The sequence below is a fragment of the Oryzias latipes genome, chromosome 7, assembly GCF_002234675.1.
Source record: "Oryzias latipes chromosome 7, ASM223467v1".
Taxonomy (NCBI): domain Eukaryota; kingdom Metazoa; phylum Chordata; class Actinopteri; order Beloniformes; family Adrianichthyidae; genus Oryzias; species Oryzias latipes.
In genome coordinates, this window is record NC_019865.2 from 30,553,129 (window position 1) to 30,567,561 (window position 14,433).

Genomic DNA, 14,433 nt, shown 5'->3' on the forward strand with positions numbered 1-14,433 from the left:
CAGGGCTTTTAATTCTTTTTCTCCTGCATTATCAAAGCCATTTTTGATTATTTTAATGGCCACTTCTTTGTTTGTTGACAGATTCTTGCATTTTGCCACTTTTCCAAAAGTTCCTTCACCAAGAAACTTTTCTACCAAATAGGAGCCTTTATGGCCAATAAGAAGGAAGTTTTCCTGCACTTCAAATGAACTCTCAGTCATGATTTTTCAAATTTCAAGTACAAGACTGAACAAAAAAAATCTTCAGGGTATGACAATGAAGCTCACAAAGAAATATCTTGTTCACAGAAAACCTGCTTCGCGTATCGGCTCCAAGGGATTCTACAATGTTTCTGTCCGTTTTAGGGTCTATATAGGAACTTTTCTGTGATGATGTCATCTTTGCCTAATCCCAGATCAAAGACAGTTTCTGCACCTAACTGTCAACAAAACATCATATGTCATCATATGACCTGTCATCATATGTCATACGTCATGTCATCATAAGTCATGTCATCCTGTGTCATGTCAATGACGTCATTGCCATAGAGCAGTGATTCAAATTTTTGTCTGTGAGCGCCAAGTAGTGGGCTGCAAAAAAATATCTATTCTGAATCTATGGGCTGTGAAGGCTGCAGGACCTGATTGCAGCCTCCCACCACTTGGTGGCAGTGATGCGTCAGTCCGGTGTTGTAGCATACGTGCACGATAGAACTTCCGGTTAACTTCCGTGTGTTGAGTGTGAGGCCGACAACTTCCTGTTGGTCGTGTTATTGTTGTGGGGAGTTTTGTTGAGTTGCTAGTTTTGAGTAAATATGAGCGGATTTCGGGTAAAAGAGAGGCGTTTGGTGTTTCAACGCGTGACAGAGACATCACAACATTGTTGTGTACCCCTGTGTGCGAATTCGTCAAAGTACAACAGTATTATAAGCTTTCATAGCTTTCCAGTAGATGTGTCGGTGAGAGTCCAATGGATGGCATTGGTAACGGCGGGAGGACTTCACCCCAAGCAAGACGAGTCGTGTTTGCAGCAGGCATTTCCAAATGGGTGATTTTGTTAACAACACCGGGAAATCGAGAAAGTTGAAGAAAGGGGCCATCCTGATCCTACTCTTTTTTTTTTTCCTGGAATGATTTTCAAATACCGGCACCGAGGGCGAGCGTGTGGGAGCGGAGACCCAGACCAGATAGCCCCCCTCCTCCTGTCCATGACATCGACTCAGAAGAAGAGATGCAACTGGACACCCTGGCACCAGATTATGATTATTGTATTACTGCTACAATAGCAATGGTCGCAGATCGGTTAGCTGAGGAAAACGATACACTTCCCCAGAAAGTTAAGGAGCTGGAACTACACATTGATGCTCTCCAGCTGCGGAGTTGTTTTGGACTGAAGCGGTTTGCAGGATCGGACGAGGACATCCGATTTTATACCAGGTATGTCATAATTAAGGTTTTTTGAATTGCAGGAAGCTGATGTCTTGTACCATATTAACAGTGATGGACAGAACATCATGTACAAAGTCATGCACTTAAGTGAAAGTAAAGACGGGCTACCACACATGTAAAATGTTGCTCCACTAAAAGTCCACCTTACAAGAGGAAGAGTATTTTCCTTAAAGTGTACATCAAATATCAAAAGTAAAGTAATTTATGACTGACAGTCAGATGCGTAGACACAACTTTTTAATGTCTTCATGTTAAACAAATGTAGTAAGTAGAGTAAAAATAAAGATAATTGATTATGTGTAACTAAATTAGCCTACCATGACTAACAACAATGTTATTTTTGTGGATTTTGTTTAAAAGATTCCATTCTTATGACCACCTGATGGCATTCTGGAGGCTCATCGAACCAGCAACATCAAGGATGATCCGTGTGACAAGTGTGGCTAGAGAAGCATCAGCCTCTGTGGCAGAGAAGACAACAGCAAACAGATCAACTAAGTTGCTGCCCATAGATGAGTTATTTCTTTTCCTCAATTATCTATCAACTGGATGCAGACAGAGAGAGCTTGGGCACCGATTTAATATCCATCGGACAACAGACAGCTCTCCTGTCCCCTGACATGGCTGTGATGGTGGACAAGGGCTTTAGGGTGGAAAACCTTGTGCCAGGAAAACTTCACAGGCCTGCCTTCCGCTCCAACAACAATCAAATGGCAGCACAGGACGTCCTGGAGACCCAATCAATTGTGCGGCTGCGAGTTCATGTTGAAAGGCTAATCAGGCGGGTTAAGGAGAACAAACTTTTTGACACTGTAATCTCTTTGTCTATTTCAGGGAGCATTAGCCAGCTTTTCACTGCAGCTTCCAACTACCAAAATGGACTTCTGGTCAATGACTGGAGAGAACATTAGAGCCAGGTAGAGATCTGACTGTTTGCTTCATGGCTGGCTGCTCCTCTTCCTCATTTACCTTTTTTTTTACTGATTCACACCACAATTTAGTTTTGCCTTACATTTACTGACATTTTTAATTAATAAATTATTTATTTGAAATCTATATTACCTTGGTCTCCTTTTGTGTTCTTTAATTTCCCCTCAAGCCGGCCTGACTTACTGAATATTAGTCTAAAGGGACAGTTCACCCAAAAATGAAAATGACCTGATAATTTTCACACTCTCATGTTGTTACAAAGCTGTAAAAATGTCTTTGTTCAGATAAACACAGGTAGATATTTTTAAAAATGTTTGTAACCAAACCGTTTGTGGACCCCATTCACTTCCATGGTAGGAATAAAATTAAACTATGGAAGAGATTGGAGTCCACAAATGTTTTGGTTACAAACATTTCTCAAAATATCTTCCTTTGTGTTCATCAGAACCAAGAAATTTTATACAGGTTTATAACACGAGGGTGTGTATATGATGACAGAATTTTAATTGTTGTGTGAACTATCCCTTTAACATCTAGCAATACATTGGTGTGTGTTCACCTTTGCTGTGTACACTTTAAGTCAAGTGGTAAATCCTTAAAGTATTACAACTCTGTTTAGCACATATTTTCTAATCAGTTACGTGACAAATTTAAATAACTTGAAACAACGCACATTATAATGAGATATCAACAAGAACAAGACAGTTCTACTGAGAATTCATTTTATTACAGCAAATATTTATGTAGGTATGTGTAGAAAAAGAAGAAGTCTGCTCTCTCTCTTATTTTTTGCATCACATCACTGTCCAAGCATATTCTTTGAATCAGGGTGTCTTCCTCCGTAAACACCACAAATCGCACCACTCCACCCCTGTTAGGAGCAGCTGACCTGCACCTGCCAGTAGTACCCATGACCCTGCTTCAATTCCAGGTTGCCGTCTTTCATTTTCAGATGAGGATAATCCACATAGCTCTTAACATTTGGACATTTTATTTCCACATGGCCGAATTCAGTATTTTCTGTAGGGTCAAAGACAACCCCATCTGGGGATGTACCTAGCCATGGAGTGTCGGGGTGTATAATGAAGCCACAAGGGTAGTAGTTCACCTTCTTAAGCTTGAAGTCCTCCTCAATGGCATCAGCTTCCATTTCCAGACCCCTCTTCTGCCATCTTATCTAAGGTGCATGGTTTAGCATGGCATATCTCTCCAAAATGTGAGGACGTGAGTCTGGGTTTTCTTAGTCTATGCCAGTCTGCTGATGTACTTTGACTCCTAGTTGCATATTCTATTTTGTTTGCCATCTCCCAGGTAACCTCAAGTGACTTGAAGTGCAGCTGTTAATGCTCAGTGAAAACAAACATACTGCATGATGTCTCCAGTCTGCAGCCAGCCAATGGCAAATCTGGGCGTGGTGGAGCATCAATGTGAGCAAAAGGGCGTCTTCTTGCCTTGGGTTGTTGGTATGACAGGGGGCTGCCTGCTTATACCAAACCGAGTGCAGAGTCCACTAGCGGGACCTCACAGGTGATACCCATTGTACAGATGGCTGGTGCAGAAACAGGGGTGAACTCTTTGTAGGTCTCTGACACACTGAGAGTGGACAGGTCCAGCAACTCTCCACTGATGGCTTTGTACAATGTGGACCTATTTGAAACAAATAGAGAAACACAAATAAATATTAGATATTTTAAAGAATGTCGGTAACTAGACAGTTAAAAGTCGCCATTGACTTCCATAGTATTTTTTCTAACTATAGCCTATAAAATTCCCACAAAAACCTCAAACCAACAAAATGTTTATTATTTAATTATATGTTGGTATATTTTTGTACACTTACAAAAAGTACACCTGTTTTGACCTGACGTTTATTGAAATGGACTAAAAAATTACAATTAAAGCCTAACATTTTATTTTTATTTGGTCTCAATTATAGAAGCCTCGTGAGCTGGAAAATGTACTTTAAGATTTTTCAGAAACTTTAAACAATTCAGGTCTGAAGGGTTAATTTAGGGCTGTCAAAAGATTAATCACATCCAAAATAAAAGTTTGTGTTTACATAACATGTGTGTGTACGGTGTGTAACTTATGTATATATAAACACACAAAATCATGTATATATTTAAAAAAAAGGTTATATTTATATATAAAATATTTATATTTATATATAATATAAATTATATAAATGTATATACAGTATATAAATGCAAATATTTCTTAAATGTATACATGAATGTATGTGTATTTATATATACATAATATTTACACACCGTACACACATATGTTATAGTGATAGTTCACCCATGTTGTCATGTTGTTATTGTCAGGAGCCGGAGCCAGGGCGGGTTTGGTGGGTGTTTTCTCACTTCCGGTTTTGGGCTTTTATTTTGTTACTTCCTTTCAGGGCTCACTGTTTCACTAGGTAACTTCACCAGTCATCACCGGCACCTGTCTGCTCACCTGTTTGTCATTCCCATTTGTGTATTTAAACCCTGGTCTGTTTGTTTCTTGTCACTGGGTCGTTTTGTAAGTTCGCTTCAGTCATTTCAAGTACTATTGTGATTAAACCTTGTTTGCTTTTGAAGCTCTTTTCGCTGTCCTGCATTTGTGTCCCGACTCAACCCTGACATTACGACCCAGTCACCATGGACACAGCAGACGCGGAGAGCGCACGAGCCCAGAGCAGTGACCGGGATTGGATCATCAGTCAGCAGGAGGAGCAGCTGAACTGCCTTCGACGTGGGATGTTGGAGATGTCGGGGCGCCAGGAGCAGCAGCTGAGCTTAATCGGCAACCGCCTTGATGCCTTGGCTAGACAGATCCAGCAGCCGCTTCCATCTCATCCATCCCCTCCTGTGCCCGCCCCGGTGGTTCCGGTCCAGACGTCTTCCAGTTCGGGGATTCGACTGGCACGTCCTGAGAGATTTTCTGGCGACTCCGGGGACTGTCGAGCGTTCGTCACCCAGTGTGAACTTCACTTCGAGTTACAGGCTGCTGACTTTCCCACGGACCGCTCCAAAGTGGCGTTCATCATCTCTCACCTCTCCGACAGAGCCGGAGCGTGGGCCACTGCGGAGTGGCAACGTGGGGGGGAGACCTGCTCATCACTCCCTGCCTTTCTAGAGGCATTTTCCCTGGTTTTTCAACATACGAAACCCGGCAGGGAGGCGGCGCGGGCGCTGATGCGGCTGACTCAGGGGGACCGCCGGGTGGCAGAGTATGCCATCGAGTTCCGGACTCTCGCTGCTGAGAGCGGGTGGAACCCCGCAGCGCTCACAGACGCGTTTCTGGAGGGATTATCGGAGGAGTTAAAGGACCATTTGGCTCCTTTGGAGTTGCCCTCTTCTCTGGAGCCGCTCATTGCTTTGACCATTCGTATTGACAATCGGCTGCAGGACCGTCGGCGAGGTCGCCGCGAGGCGGGTACCTCGTACAGGGTGTCCCCAGTTGACCATGGTCGTATTACCACTCACTCATCTTCTGTCACCTCCACAGCCGTTCCGGCAGCACCATCGGAGGAGCCCATGCAGCTAGGGCGTGGTCGGTTATCTCCCACTGAACGCAGACGGCGGATGGCGGCGGGTGAGTGTCTTTACTGTGGTCGGCGGGGTCATTTCTGTAAGGACTGCCCAAAAGCCTCTGCTCGTCCTTAAGAGTGGGCACATTGACGAGCGGGGGTCAAGCGCCCACTAGTGTTACATCCACTTCCTGTATTTTGAAGGGGCAAATTTTTTCTGAGGGTAAGGGGTTTTCCATTCAGGCGTTATTAGATTCTGGGTCCGAACGGAACCTTATGGATGCAGAGCTGGCCAGACAGATCGGTCTCAGGACCAGGTCCCTTTCCCATCCATTGAAGGTCATTTCCCTTAATGGTGAGTCAGTTGCTACTGTTAACCAAATTACTGAGCCCGTTCACCTCATTTTGTCTGGAAATCATCACGAGCACACAGAATTCTATCTTTTCGAGTCCTCCCATAATCCTGTAGTGTTAGGTTTTTCTTGGCTCCTTCTCCATAATCCCCATATAGATTGGCCTACTAACCGTATTGTGAGTTGGAGTGATGACTGTCATGGAGTCTGTCTGCGTTCAGCTCTGTATCCAGGGGCTGACTCCGCCGACCCGGTAGGGCAGCCGCCCTCACCTGACCTCTCCAGTGTTCCGCCTGAATACCGCGATCTGAGAGAGGTATTTTCTAAGTCGCGAGCTCTTTCCTTACCCCCACACAGGCCTTACGACTGCGCTATTGAACTGTTGCCTGGAGCCGCCCTTCCCAGGAGTCATCTCTACAGTCTATCTAAACCTGAGAGAGGGGCCATGGACCGGTACATCACTGACTCTCTCCGGGCGGGCCTCATAAGACCCTCCTCATCGCCTGTTGGAGCAGGTTTCTTTTTCGTGGGCAAGAAGGACGGGACGCTGCGTCCTTGTATTGATTTTCGGGGGCTCAACGCCATAACGATTAAGGACAGGTATCCCCTGCCTCTTATGAACTCCGCGTTCGAGTCTCTGCAGATGGCGCGGGTGTTCACCAAGTTGGACCTGCGAAATGCATACCATTTGGTGCGCATAAGGAAAGGCGATGAGTGGAAGACCGCTTTCACCACTCCCCTGGGACATTATGAATACCTAGTAATGCCTTTTGGACTTTCTAATGCTCCGGCGGTATTCCAGAGACTCATAAATGACGTGCTCCGAGATTACATACATCATTTTGTGTTTGTTTACCTTGACGACATTCTTGTTTTCTCCAGGAACCTCAACGAACATAGGCGGCATGTTCGCCTGGTCCTCCAGCGGCTCCTGGAGAACAAGTTGTTTGTCAAGGCTGAAAAATGTGAGTTCCACTCCCCCAGCGTGTCATTTTTGGGCTTTGTGATTGCTGAGGGGGAGGTTCGTCCGGAACCCGCCAAGATTAGTGCTGTGGTCAACTGGCCTACTCCAGAGTCCCGTAAGCAGTTACAGAGGTTCCTGGGGTTCGCCAATTACTTACGTCGCTTCATCCGTCATTATAGTTCGGTTGCGGCTCCACTTACTGGCTTGACCTCTACCTCATCCCCGTTTCGCTGGACTGAAGCCGCTGAGGCCGCTTTTTGTAAACTTAAACACCTGTTCACTACGGCGCCGGTGCTCGTTCAGCCGGATCCCTCCGTCCAATTTATTGTGGAGGTCGACGCCTCAGACGTGGGGGTTGGTGCGGTATTGTCCCAGCTACATAAGGAGGACAACAAACTGCACCCCTGTGCTTTTTTTTCCCGCAGGCTTACTCCTGCGGAGATGGGGTATGACGTCGGGGATAAAGAACTATTGGCCATTAAACTGGCGCTGGAGGAGTGGAGGCATTGGTTAGAGGGGGCGGGTCAGCCTTTTGTGGTCTGGACGGATCATAAAAACTTGTCTTATATCCGGACCGCAAAACGGCTGAACCCAAGACAGGCACGGTGGTCACTTTTCTTTGCTCGTTTTGATTTTGTGGTGTCCTATCGCCCTGGCTCCAAGAACGTGAAACCTGATGCCCTTTCCCGACAGTCGGAGCCCTTAGTTGAGGTTCAGACCCCTCAGACGATAATACCCACCGCTTGTGTTCTGGGTGCTCTCTCCTGGCGGTTAGAGAAGGACATTAAGGACGCCCAGAACCACGAGCCAGACCCTGGGGGGGGTCCTCCTAACAGACTTTATGTCCCAAGGGCCATGAGGAGCCAGGCCCTCCAGTGGGCCCATGCTACACGGTTCACCTGTCATCCCGGAGTGCACAGGACTATCACCTTCTTGCGTCGCAGTTTCTGGTGGCCCGGTTTGGCTAGGGATGCCAAGGAATTTGTTTCGGCCTGTATGATCTGCGCCCAAAATAAGGTCAGCACTCAACCACCACCTGGGTTGTTACATCCCTTACCTGTCCCGAGTCGTCCTTGGTCACATGTAGCGTTGGATTTCGTCACGGGACTGCCTCCGTCCGCTGGCAAGACGGTGGTTATGACTGTGGTGGATCGTTTCTCTAAGGCAGCCCACTTCGTGCCTCTGAGGAAACTGCCGTCTGCCTCTGAAACAGCCAGGCTCATTGTCGTACATGTGTTCAGACTACATGGAATACCAGTGGACATTGTTTCTGACCGTGGGCCACAGTTTGTGTCACAGGTTTGGAAGGCTTTCTGTGCGGCCTTTGGTCCCTCGGCCAGTCTCTCCTCAGGCTTCCATCCCCAGACTAACGGGCAGGCGGAGAGGACTAACCAGGACCTTGAGGTGGCCCTCCGGTGCGTCTGCTCCCGTCACCAGTCGTCATGGAGCACCCTCCTGCCCTGGGTGGAGTATGCCCATAATGCCTTGACGTCATCAGCTTCGGGTATGTCCCCGTTTGAGGGTTCCCTGGGCTACCAACCACCATTATTCCCTGAGCAGGAGAGGGAGGTGGCCGTGCCTTCGGTGCAACACCTTTACCGACGCTGTCGACGCATCTGGAGGGAGGCTCGTGCAGCACTCCTACGCTCGTCTGCAGCAAACAAGAGACTGGCTGATCGGCACCGGCTACCGGCACCCACCTACACGCCGGGTCAGTCGGTTCTCCTGTCCACCTCCAACATCAAGCTGCGGACGGAGTCAAGGAAACTCGCGCCCAAGTTCATCGGGCCATTTGTGGTGGAGAAGGTCATCAACCCTGTGGCAGTCCGCTTGCGTCTGCCACGAACCATGCGAGTGCATCCTGTGTTTCATGTTTCCCAGGTCAAGCCTTACATCACGAGTCCTCTCCAGCCCGCGCCCGCCCAACCACCACCACCCCGCATCATCGACGGTTTGCCCGCTTGGACGATCAAGCGCATTATGGACGTCAGACGTCGAGGTCGGGGCCTTCAATACCTGGTGGATTGGAAGGGTTATGGGCCTGAGGAGAGGTCCTGGGAGCCTACGTCAAGGATCTTGGATAAGGGCATGCTTAAGGACTTCCACAAGCGGCACCCTGACAAGCCTGGTGGTGCGCCCAGAGGCGCCCCTTGAGGGAGGGGTATTGTCAGGAGCCGGAGCCAGGGCGGGTTTGGTGGGTGTTTTCTCACTTCCGGTTTTGGGCTTTTATTTTGTTACTTCCTTTCAGGGCTCACTGTTTCACTAGGTAACTTCACCAGTCATCACCGGCACCTGTCTGCTCACCTGTTTGTCATTCCCATTTGTGTATTTAAACCCTGGTCTGTTTGTTTCTTGTCACTGGGTCGTTTTGTAAGTTCGCTTCAGTCATTTCAAGTACTATTGTGATTAAACCTTGTTTGCTTTTGAAGCTCTTTTCGCTGTCCTGCATTTGTGTCCCGACTCAACCCTGACAGTTATAAATCTCTTTGTTCTGGTAAACATCAAGGAAGACATTTTTAGAAATATTTGTAACCAATCCGTTTGTGGACCCCATTTACTTCCATACTATTCTTTTTTTCTACTATGGAAGTGAATGGGGTCCACAAACGGTTTGGTTACAAACATGTCTCAAAATATCTTCCTTCGTCTGTGTTTCATCAGAACAAAGAGATTTATACAGGTTTGTAATAACATGAGAGTAAGTAAATGATGACAGAATTTTCATTTTTGGGTGAACTATCCCGTTATGTAAACACAAACGTTTGGATGCGATTAATCTTGATTAATCTTTTGACAGCCCTAGGTTAATAAATAGATTACTAACTACTAGCCAAATTCTCACTTTACTCCCTCGATCATGGTCCTCTGCTTTGGTTTGGCAGACATCACAGCCATCTTCTCGACGGGACCTGGTTTAACACCCTGTGAATATAGACAATAAGCAGTGATGAGCGTATGTGATGTGTGTGTAGATGTAGTATTGAAATTATTGTTACATTATTCCAAGTCTTGCCAGGGTTCTTGGCTTGTGCTACTGTTGTTCACTCTCCGTACAACTCAGCACTGGTGGAACAACTGGAATGTCAAGCTGAGATTAATTGCGTGATGCGCAAACCCCAGAGGCAGAGGGGTGCCCCGCCTCCCAGGTCTAAGCGTGCATGACCAGAGGGATCCTCAGATCAGCGTCGGGAGAAGTCGATCCCAAGAGCCAAGTCTGGCTTGGATAGGACGCCCCCTTGGTTTGGGATCCGTGATCCTTCCCTTTAAGCTGCCTTTTTAAACCAGTCTTAACTGTTCTTTGGACTTTTAGCCTTCCGTTATCCTGTTTTAACTGGTTCTGAGATTTTTATCTTGTTTCACTGTTTGTAATCGTTCCCTAGAATTTAGAATGATTTTATGCTCTTTTTAGTTTTAATTGGAACCCAGTGGCCATTCATATTTTTATTGAAATAAATTGTCATTGTGGCCAAGAACTCGGGTCCTCTTTGGTGGTGTGTGTGTACTCTCCCCGGATCATTCCCCTAGCTGTTCAATATCCTTATTCATTTTATTATTTAACCCATCTTTCAACCCCTACAGGCCTTACATACATTATAATGTTTTGTGGCTGTTTTTATTTATTTTATTTATTTATTCGTTTAACAAAAAACAAATATAAGACACAAAGGTGATAGATCAGACAAGGAGGGGCAGGTATTAAAATAGTTCAATGTAGACATGTTTATAATGATATGAACCAGTTTTTTAGGTGCTTTTTAAACAGAGTGTATGTAGTGAGGTGTCTAATAATGTGAGGAACTGAGTTCCACTCTTGTGCTGCTGTTACGGAGAAGGCGCTCTGGCTAAAGGCACTTCTCCGCAGAGGAACTATACAGTCTTGACGAACCGACCCTCTTGTCACTCTTTGGGAGAATGTTCTCATTTTAACAAACTGACTGAGTGGAGGGGATGAGAGTCCATTGATGATTTTATAAAACAGGCATAGTTTTGTATACTTAGTGATGTTTTCCCAACTTAACAGTTTATGTTTTTGTAAAATGTCACAGTGATGATGTCTTAATGGTTTTTTTATCCAGTATTTTAATTGTTTGTAAAGTGACTCCAGAGGTTTTAATGCTGATTTGTTTGCCTGCGACCAGGTAGTGAGGCAGTATGTCATGTGGGGTAAGATCATTGCATTCATGAACATTGTAGCAGCTTGCAGTGACAGATTTGCCCTAATAAATCTAAAATTAGACACGTTAAACTTAACACGGTTACATACTTTCTGGATTTGCGATTTAAAATTGAATGTTGTATCTATTAAAATGCCAAGATATTAGAATTTTTCAACAACTTCTATTTTCTTTCCTGCCACAACAACATCAGCCAGAATATTTTTCCGGTTTGTTTTGGAAAAGAACATTGCAACTGTTTTGTTTACATTGAGACTTAAACTCGACTGTTCCAACCATTCTGGAACATGTCCCATCGTTCTGGTGAGATTCTCTGCCACCTCAGATGTGTTTTTGCCATGTGCATAAATGACAGTATCATCAGCATACATCTGAATGAAGACATTTGAACAAACAGAAGGGAGGTCATTAATGTTGAGAGAGAAAAGTAGAGGCCCTAGAATGGAACCTTGCGGAATACCTGTAGAGATATGGAGAGGAGGGGAATGATGATGATTTATCCTGACTGACTGAGATCTATTTGATAAATACGATTCTATCCATTCTATAGTTTTCAATGAGAAATTGAATTTGGTTCGTTTAGTCAGTAGTTTTTTATGATTTATTGTGTCAAAATCTTTTTTCAGGTCGAGAAACACAGCCCCAACTACACCACCCTTATCTAATAGAGATTTTATGTTTGCTATGAAAAAGCAGTCAGCGGTCTCTGTTGAGTGCTGAGCTCTGAAACCAAACTGCATTGGATGAAGAGAAAAGGATGAACTGTTGAGATGTGAAATAATCTGTTGGGCAATAAGTTTTTCCGCGATCTTGGACACTGTGGGTATGATACTGATTGGCCTATAATTTGAAAGTAACATGGAGTCTCCTTTTTTGTAGATGGGAATCACCACTGATGACTTCCATGCACTTGGAAATATTGATTCAGAGATGGATTGATTGATAATAATGGTTAAGGGAGATGTTAAAGTTGAGCTGAGTTCTTTGAGCAAAAAAGTATCCATCCCAAATACATCTTTTGTTTTGCTTGATCTAAGTGACCTGATTGTTTGTGAGACTTCAGTTTCAGTGAGAGTCATTAAGTTAAATATAGGGTCTGTTGTATTTATGGGACAAGCATGCAAATCATTAGATTTGAAATGATTGGCAAATAAGGAAACCGATTCAATGAAAAATCTATTAAAGGTGTCTGCTACTGTGACTGGATCCTTAGTAATATGTCCATTTACCTTTATTTCTAAAGCTTTTCTGTGTTTTGTGTCCTTTCCTTCAGTTTTTTCAATTGGCTCCAAGTTTTTTTGGAATCCCCTTTGGCACTTTCAATTATTGTCAAGAAAAAATCTGCCTTGGGCTTCCGTATGCTTTTTACCACTTTACTTCTTATTGTTATAAATTGATATCTTAGACTCTGAGATTTATCTTTTATTGCATTTTTCAGTGCTCGGTCCCTCTCTTTCATTAATTGATACATTTTTTAGTCGATAAGTAGTCACAGAAAGGCTGGATAGGAGAAATCAGCTGTCAATAGTGATAAGAGTAGAAGTTACTGTAAGTATTACACACAGGCTTCCTGTGATCAGTGTCTTGTCTCTGCTTTTTTTTAAAGTTGTTCTTCACTAAAAACTCAAATTATCATAGCAAGAGTGTTAAAAAAATTCCTCTTTCAAATATTTGAAAGTTATGTAATTTAATCTCAGCCAGCTAAATTATCTAATCCGTGTTTGTTGTGTTTTTATTTAATTCTCTAGGAATTACTGAAGCGTGACATCCATCAAAGGCTGCATCATTCGACTGTCAAGCACCTTGGAGAGGCAACCTGTTCATGTGGAAGGGCTGCACATTCAGCAACAGTCTGCTGTCCCAGTGCTGCGGAATTAACTCCATACCAGTTTGCCTGCAGCACAAAAACTGCACACACACCACAACACATTGATAGGTTCGGGGAGGGGCGGCAGGTCTTCACCCACCTGGTCCTCTCCGCCTGGTGTGTGGGGATCCTGTTAGTCGAAGCGGTGGCCGGGCATGCAGTGCTGGGGGGTTGGTGGGCTGGAGGGGGGCGGTGGGCAACCAGAAGAATGTGTTTGAGTGTGGGGACAGGCCAGGGGGCTAGCTCGCCAGTACCCACTGGGGCTCACCCTCCCTTTTGTAGAGGGGCAGCAGGGGTGTGTGGCAATTCTACTCTGAATTACTCCCCGGGCAAGACCCCCCCCCCCCCCCCCCCCAAAGAGTCACAACAGAACTTTGTCCATGGCAACTGACATGTTTTATTGTCATTGAAATAAAGAAATTGATACAAGAGACCTTTATCAGAATTCTGCACCGCATTATAACAGTTATCAGAACATAAAAAATAAAAGACCATAAGCATGGCAAAAATACAGTTAGTTAGGAAAATATTAAATCAAAGACAATATTGAATAAATAATATGAAATAAATATTATAAAGCTCAAATCTTTTATCACACAAATAACACACTAAATTAACCCTTGTGCTATCTTAGATGACCCCACCCTTCCATTGACGTGTTCTCCCTACCATGACAAAGGTGGAGAAAGGTGGAAAGATTTCATGTAATCCATGGACACCAGTGAAGATCACAAATCATTGAAGAAATGAGCGACCCCGTTGCAATTTCTGGCAGACACTCGGCAGTGTTTTACAGGTTACTCCCCTAGGGCGGTTCAGGTAATAACTCACCTGCTCAGCGTCCTATTTAAGTCCAGGTGTGCAGTTGTTCATTCTCTTTCTTACCTTCAGCGCTGCATTCGTCGCCGTTTCTCCATGCCCGCTCGTCTCCTTCTCTTTCAGCGTCTTGATGTATTCCCCCCATTCTTTTCGGATTGATGATCCCCCTTTTTCTTATGTGGGGGGCTTTCGTTTTTGCCGCGTCTGCCTCTCCTCCTTGCGACTTTTCAGCAGGCGGGTAGCGGCGCCCGTACGTTCGTGTCACCGCGGTCGGGTGTGCATCTACGGGGGGGTGAGCGTCCCGTGGTGTGCGCTCGATCAGGAGCTGTCCAGGCCTTCTTGTCTGCCGTTGTCGTCAGAATCTCTGGTGAGCGGCCATG

At 45.1% G+C, this 14,433-nt stretch overlaps 1 long non-coding RNA gene across 2 annotated transcripts; it reads left to right on the forward strand.

Annotated features, from left to right (window-relative positions):
* The first annotated feature begins 718 nt into the window (after window positions 1-718).
* On the forward strand, window positions 719-13,558 carry LOC101156561. 2 transcript variants are annotated; one of them, XR_002873564.1, is made up of 3 exons: window positions 719-1,416; window positions 1,789-2,345; window positions 13,116-13,558. It is a non-coding gene; the product is annotated as an uncharacterized LOC101156561 (long non-coding RNA). The 2 variants fall into 2 exon arrangements; XR_908397.2 differs by lacking the exon at window positions 13,116-13,558 and having other exon boundaries at window positions 1,789-2,484.
* The last annotated feature ends 875 nt before the right edge of the window (window positions 13,559-14,433 follow it).